This window comes from Scyliorhinus canicula, chromosome 8 (genome assembly GCF_902713615.1).
Source record: "Scyliorhinus canicula chromosome 8, sScyCan1.1, whole genome shotgun sequence".
In the NCBI taxonomy this organism is placed as follows: Eukaryota; Metazoa; Chordata; class Chondrichthyes; order Carcharhiniformes; family Scyliorhinidae; genus Scyliorhinus; species Scyliorhinus canicula.
The window spans coordinates 192,759,111-192,766,108 of record NC_052153.1 but is presented as its reverse complement, the minus strand read 5'-3'; the positions used below and the strand labels follow the sequence as shown (position 1 = coordinate 192,766,108).

The window sequence follows — 6,998 nt, the reverse complement described above, 5'->3', positions numbered from 1 at the left end:
CGAACCCTATCAACATAACTTTTGGCATCTGTCTCCCTCGTCCAACGTCTAACTTCCCCTAAATGGATCCGCACTTTCACTGGCTAATGAGGTTGTTCCTGATTTTATTTTCTCCAGACGGTGACAGTCTCTGGTCCCTTGGTTTGGATCTCTGTTGCAGCAAATCCTTTCAGGTCCAGGAGTCCACGTACAGAAATCACTAAACTAGAGTAATGATGTGGAAAGAATAATCCAAAAAGTTCCTGAAATGTTTAGCGGAAGTGTGAGGATGGGGAGAGGACCAGGAGGAGATCATTTTTTTCCAATTAGGGGCAATTTAGCCTGGCCAATCCACCTACCCTGCACATTTTTGGGCTGTGGGGGCGAAACCCACGCAAACACAGGCAGAATGTGCAAACTCCACACGGACAGTGACCCAGAGCCGGGATCGAACCTGGGTGCCGTGAGGCAGCAGTGCTAACCATTGCGCCACTGTGCTGCCCTCAGATTTTATTTTGAATCTTGGTTACGGGGGGACATGAGTTGATGGCGAGGGGCAGGGGGTTCAGGGGGGAATTTGAGGGGAAACCTTTTTACCCAGAGGGTGGTGACGGTCTGGAACGCACTGCCTGGGAGGGTGGGAGAGGCGGGTTGCCTCGCATCCTTTGAAAAGTACTTGGATGAGCACTTGGCACATCATAACATTCGAGGCCATGGGCCAGGTGCTGGCAAACGGGATTAGGATTGGCAGATCAGGCGCCTTGCATGTGGCGGTGCAGACTCGATGGGCTGAAGGGCCTTTTCTGCGCTGTATTATTCTGTGCGCGGAGGAGATAAGGCAGGAAAGTGGAGATGAGCATTGAGTTTCCTCCGGGTGATCCGGTTCCCTCCCACAAGTCCCGAAAGACGTGCTTGTTAGGTGAATTGGACATTCTGAATTCTCCCTCTGTGTACCCGAACAGGTGCCGGAATGTGGCGACTAGGGGCTTTACACAGTAACTTCATGGCAGTGTTAATGTAAACATCCTTGTGACAATAAAGATTATTATTATATCAGATCACTCATGATCTCATTGAATTGGCAGAGCAGACTCGACGGGCCGAGTGGCCTAATTCTGCTCCTTTGTCTTGTGGTCTGATAATGGTCTGGTGGTCAAATAATTGGCAACAGAAGCGGAAAGGAGGTGAGGGCGCCCAGATTTGGGGGTGCTCCGCCTGGCAGGGTGCAGGGACTTCTAAAAGGGTCACCAACTGGAAGAGGATCCATGCCCAAGTGGAGCTGGAGGGGAGGCAAGCTACAGCAAACGATGGGCTGAATGGTCTCCTCCTGCACCTCGTGACCTCTCTGACTGGTCCATTCGGATAGGTGGGGCTGGATTTGGACTGGTGGGGGGGGGGGGGGGGTGATTCAGTGTGGCTCCCTGTAGACATTCCTGAAGAAGTCTGCCTGGTGGCTCCGACTGGGATCTTCCCCGCGTCGTATCCAGCGCGTTGCTGGCGGCAGCGGGGATGGAGGAGGGGACACAGCGAGCCAGCACCACAATTGTTTGGTGCAGAGCGACCGAGAGGAAGATCTGCTGTGCGGTTGGAGATCTGAAGCAGAACAGATCTCTCAGCCTTCATTCCACATCTCCGCAGACTGACATCAACAAGGGTTGGAAATAAAATTCAATCACCAGCAATATTAAAATGGGAGCTACATTCTAACCTGGAGCAAAGAGAGAGAGAGAGAGAGCTGAATCTCTTGGCTTGATCCTCTGGGACAAGAAGGATAGCTGCTGTAAGTAAAGCTTTGTTCTATTTCTTTTTTTTGCAACAACAGCAACAGAAATGTCAATTTCAGCAAAGAATTTCCTGCCTGGCGGAGGTTTTTAAGGTTCCTTCCAACTTCATAGCTGAAAGAAAGTCAAGGTTTGAGATGAATGTCACAATGTACAATAGCTGTGGTTAATTGAACACTTCAGGAATTAGACGACAGGGAGTTAAAAAGTCTGAATGAAATGGGACACGGATGTGCCGGTGATGGTTTCCACCAGACCATCCTTCAGAGGGGCTGTCAGGGGTTCAGTCAGCTACTGTTTGTGTTCTGAGATGGATGCTTTGCCCAAACTGCCCCGGCCCCCTGGAGGAGGGGGGCAGGGGGGAGAGAGGGGCAGGGGGGGAGAGGGGGGGAGAGAGGGGCAGGGGGGGAGAGAGGGGCAGGGGGGAGAGAGGGGGCAGGGAGGGGTGGGGGGAGAGAGGGGCGGGAGGGGTGGGGGGAGGAGGGCAGGGAGGGGTGGGGGGAGAGGAAGAGGGGCAGGGAGGGGTGGGGGGGAGAGAGGGCAGGGAGGGGTGGGGGGAGAGAGGGGCAGGGAGGGGTGGGGGGAGAGAGGGGCAGGGAGGGGGGGGGGGAGAGAGGGGCAGGGAGGGGGGGGGGGAGAGAGGGGCAGGGAGGGGTGGGGGGGGAGAGAGAGGGGCAAGGGGGTGGGGGAGAGAGGGGCAGGGAGGGGTGGGGGGAGAGAGGGGCAGGGGGGAGAGGGGGGGAGAGAGGGGCAGGGGGGAGAGAGGGGCAGGGAGGGAGGAGAGAGAGAGGGCAGGGAGGGAGGAGAGAGGGCAGGGAGGGAGGGGGCGAGAGGGCGGGAGGGGTGGGGGAGACGAGGGGCAGGGAGGGGTGGGGGGGGAAGAGGGGCAGGGAGGGTTGGGGGGAGGAGAGAGCAGGGGCAGGGAGGGGTGGGGGTGGAGAGAGGGGCTAGGGAGGGGGTGAGGGAGTAGAGGGGCAGGGAGGGGTGGGGGAGGAGGAGCAGGGAGGGGTGGGGGGGGAGAGAGGAGCAGGGAGGGGTGGGGGAGGGACGGGTGGGGGAGAGAGGGGCAGGGAGGGGTGGGGGGAGAGAGGGGCAGGGAGGGGTGGGGGGAGAGAGGGCAGGGAGGGGTGGGGGGAGAGAGGGGCAGGGAGGGGTGGGGGGGGAGAGGGGCAGGGAGGGGAGGGGGGGAGAGAGGGGCAGGGAGGGGTGGGGGGAGAGAGGGGCAGAGAGTGGTGGGGGGGAGAGAGGGGCAGGGAGGGGTGGGGGGAGAGAGGGGCAGGGAGGGGTGGGGGGAGGAGAGGGGCAGGGAGGGGGGGGGGAGAGGGGGCAGGGAGGGGGGGGGGAGAGAGAGGGGCAGGGAGGGGTGGGGGGGAGAGAGGGGCAGGGAGGGTGGGGGGAGAGAGGGGCAGGGAGGGGGGGGGCAGAAGGGCAGGGAGGGGTGGGGGAGAGAGGGGCAGGGAGGGGTGGGGGAGAGAGGGGCAGGGAGGGGGGGGAGTGAGGGGCAGGGAGGGGTGGGGGAGTGAGGGGCAGGGAGGGGTGGGGGAGTGAGGGGCAGAGGGGGGAGTGGGGGGGGTGAGGGGCAGGGAGGGGGGAGTGAGGGGGGAGTAAGGGGCAGGGGGGAGTGAGGGGCAGGGAGGCGGGAGTGAGGGGGAGTGAGGGGCAGGGAGGGGGGAGTGAGGGGCAGGGAGGGGGGAGGAGGAGCAGGGAGGGGGTTGTGAGGGGCAGGGAGGGGGAAGTGAAGGGCAGGGAGGGGGGAGTGAGGGGCAGGGAGGGGGAGTGAGGGGCAGGGAGGGGGAGTGAGGGGCAGGGAGGGGTGAGGAGGGGCAGGGAGGGGGGAGTGGAGGGGCAGGGAGGGGGGAGTGAGGGGGGAGTGAGGGGCAGGGTGGGGGGAGTGAGGGGCAGGGAGGGGGGAAGTGAGGGGCAGGGAGGGGGCAGGGAGGGGGGGAGGGTGAGGGCAGGTGGAGGGGGGAGTGAGGGGCAGGGAGGGGGTAGTGAGGGGCTGGGAGGGGGAGTGAAGGGCAGGGAGGGGGGAGTGAGGGCAGGGAGGGGGGTCAGTGAGGGGCAGGGAGGGGAGGAGTGAGGGGCAGGGAGGTGTGTTGTGTACTGAGTGGGGGAGATAGAGAGAAAGCGGTAGAGAATGATTAGGGAGAGGGGGATAGAGAATGAACAGGGAGAGAGAGGTAGAGAATGAAGAGGGAGGGAAAGCGAGGGAGAGGGATAGAGGGGGGGGTAGAGAATGAAGAGGGAGGGGGAGGAAGAGAGAGCTGGAGGGGCTAGGTAGAAAGAGGAGGGAGAGAGATGGAGGGGAAGAGAAAAGGAGCGGGGAGCGACGAGATGAGAGGGGAATGAGAGAGAGAGAGACACAGATACAGGGAAGGAGTGATGGTGTAAATTTCAGATAAACTGTAATTTAAAAGGGAATTGTCCCTATGTTTGGATGGATTAACAATTTTGGGGAGGAGCAGAGGCTGTAACTGAGTCTGTATCATGTGTAACAACACAAATGATTCTGAGATCGAATGAATGAAATCTGCCACATTTGAATTTCACAATGTGGATGATGTTCTCACAGTGAAGCTATGGCTGGTTAAGTGTTCAGCACTGTTTTTTAAATATCTAAATCTGGGTTTAACCTTACCCACAATATCCCAAATTGGCATCATTTTAATTGTTTGGAGCATATCAGTTTAAGTTCTCCCATTTTCGTTCCTCTCCAGCCCCTCGATCATGGGGATGATTTAGGCTCCAGTGACCCCCCTCCACACAACCATTGTCAATGTCTCAATCTGTAGTGGCGGAAAATCTAACTGTGGGGAGAATATTCGGACTCGGCCAAGCATGGCCTCCGCCTTCCCCCCTATAAATCACTAAAACAACAGAGTTGTCTTAAACTAACACCTTTAATGACATGAAATGCCCCAAAGAGATTCACAGCAGTGTTATCAAACCGACTCCCCCCTGCATAAGGCAATATGAGACAGATAATCCAAAGTTTAGTCAGAGAGGGGACTTTTAAAGCAGGAGAGATAACGAGCGGGGTGGAGAGGTTTAGAGGGCGAATTCCAGAGCTTGGGACCCCCAGGTAGCTGAAGGCACGGCCCCAATGACGGGGTGATTAAAATCGAGGTTACTCAAGAGACCAGAACTCGAGGAAAGTAGAGACCCCAGAGGGCTGTGTGGGTGGAGGAGGTTACAGAGATAGGGAGGGGTGTGGGGCTGGAGGAGGTTACAGAGATAGGGAGGGGTGTGGGGCTGGAGGAGGTTACAGAGATAGGGAGGGTGTGGGGCTGGAGGAGGTTACAGAGATAGGGAGGATGTGGAGCTGGAGGAGGTTACAGAGATAGGGAGGGGTGTGGGGCTGGAGGAGGTTACAGAGATAGGGAGGGGGTGCGGGGCTGGAGGAGGTTACAGAGATAGGGAGGGGTGTGGGGCTGGAGGAGGTTACAGAGATAGGGAGGGGTGTGGGGTTGGAGGAGGTTACAGAGATAGGGAGGCGTGTGGGGCTGGGGGAGGTTACAGAGATAGGGAGGGGTGTGGGACTGGAGTGGATTACAGAGATAGGGAGGGGCTGTGGGGCTGGAGGAGGTTACATAGATAGGGAGGGGTGTGGGGCTGGAGGAGGTTACAGAGATAGGGAGGGGTGTGGGGTTGGAGGAGGTTACAGAGATAGGGAGGCGTGTGGGGACTGGATGAGGTTACAGAGATAGGGAGGGATGTGGGGGGCTGGAGGAGGTTACAGAGATAGGGAGGGGTGTGGAGCTGGAGGAGGTTACAGAGATAGGGAGGGGTGTAGGGTTGGAGGAGGTTACAGAGATAGGGAGGGGTGTGGGGCTGGGGGAGGTTACAGAGATAGGGAGGGGTGTGGGACTGGAGTGGATTACAGAGATAGGGAGGGGTGTGGGGCTGGAGGAGGTTACAGAGATAGGGAGGCGTGTGGGGCTGGAGTGGATTACAGAGATAGGGAGGGGTGTGGGGCTGGAGGAGGTTACAGAGATAGGGAGGGGTGTGGGGTTGGAGGAGGTTACAGAGATAGGGAGGCGTGTGGGGCTGAGTGGATTACAGAGATAGGGAGGGATGTGGGGCTGGAGGAGGTTACAGAGATAGGGAGGGGTGTGGAGACTGGAGGTTACAGAGATAGGGAGGGGTGTGGGGCTGGAGGAGGTTACAGAGATAGGGAGGGGTGTGGAGTCTGGAGGTTACAGAGATAGGGAGGGGTGTGGAGACTGGAGGTTACAGAGATAGGGAGTGGTGTGGGGCTGGAGGAGGTTACAGAGATAGGGAGGGGTGTGGAGACTGGAGGTTACAGAGATAGGGAGGGGTGTGGAGACTGGAGGAGGTTACAGAGATAGGGAGGGGTGTGGGGCTGGAGGAGGTTACAGAGATAGGGAGGGGTGTGAGGCTGGAGGAGGTTACAGAGATAGGAGTGCTGTGGGGCTGGAGGAGGTTACAGAGATAGGGAGGGGTGTGGAGACTGGAGGTTACAGAGATAGGGAGGGGTGTGGAGACTGGAGGAGGTTACAGAGATAGGGAGGGGTGTGGGGCTGGAGGAGGTTACAGAGATAGGGAGGGGTGTGGAGACTGGAGGTTACAGAGATAGGGAGGGGTGTGGGGCTGGAGGAGTTTACAGAGATAGGGAGGGGTGTGGGGACTGGAGGAGGTTACAGAGATAGGGAGGGGTGTGGTGCTGGAGGAGGTTACAGAGATAGGGAGGGGTGTGGAGACTGGAGGTTACAGAGATAGGGAGGGGTGTGGGGCTGGAGGAGGTTACAGAAATAGGGAGGGGTGTTGGGCTGGAGTGGATTACAGAGATAGGGAGGGGTGTGGGGCTGGAGGAGGTTACAGAGATAGGGAGGGGTGTGGGGCTGGAGTGGATTACAGAGATAGGGAGGGGTGTGGGGCTGGAGTGGATTACAGAGATAGGGAGGGGTGAGGCCACGGAGGAATTTGAAAAGAAGGATGTGCGTTTTAAAGCCAGGAAGTAGATGGACCGTTCACCATTATAGGTCAGCGAGCACAGGAGGGAGAGGGGAACGAGATCTCGGTGGGAGTTAAGGTGCAAGCTGCAGAGGTTTGGATGACATTTAGTTTCCAGAGGGTGGAATGTGTGAGAGCAGCCAGGAGAGCATAGGAATATTCACGGCTGGAGGGAGAGAAGGTGAACGAGGGTTTCAGCAACAGATGAGCTCCAGGGAGTTGAAGTTGGGGGATATGGAAATAGGCGGTTTTTGGAGCTGTGGT

The 6,998-nt window shown here is 58.4% G+C and overlaps 1 protein-coding gene across 4 annotated transcripts in view; it reads left to right on the top strand.

The window, feature by feature from the left end:
• The first annotated feature begins 1,407 nt into the window (after positions 1-1,407).
• The window catches only part of phf24 (PHD finger protein 24), an 82,554-nt gene continuing 76,963 nt past the window's right edge, over positions 1,408-6,998 (top strand). For 3 of the 4 annotated variants that reach the window (XM_038805935.1, XM_038805934.1, XM_038805932.1), the window contains exon 1: positions 1,408-1,759. The gene's annotated coding sequence lies outside the window, so the exon portion shown is untranslated. Of the gene's footprint in view, positions 1,760-4,102; positions 4,347-6,998 lie in introns of those variants that run through there. The other variant, XM_038805933.1, reaches the window with a different exon arrangement.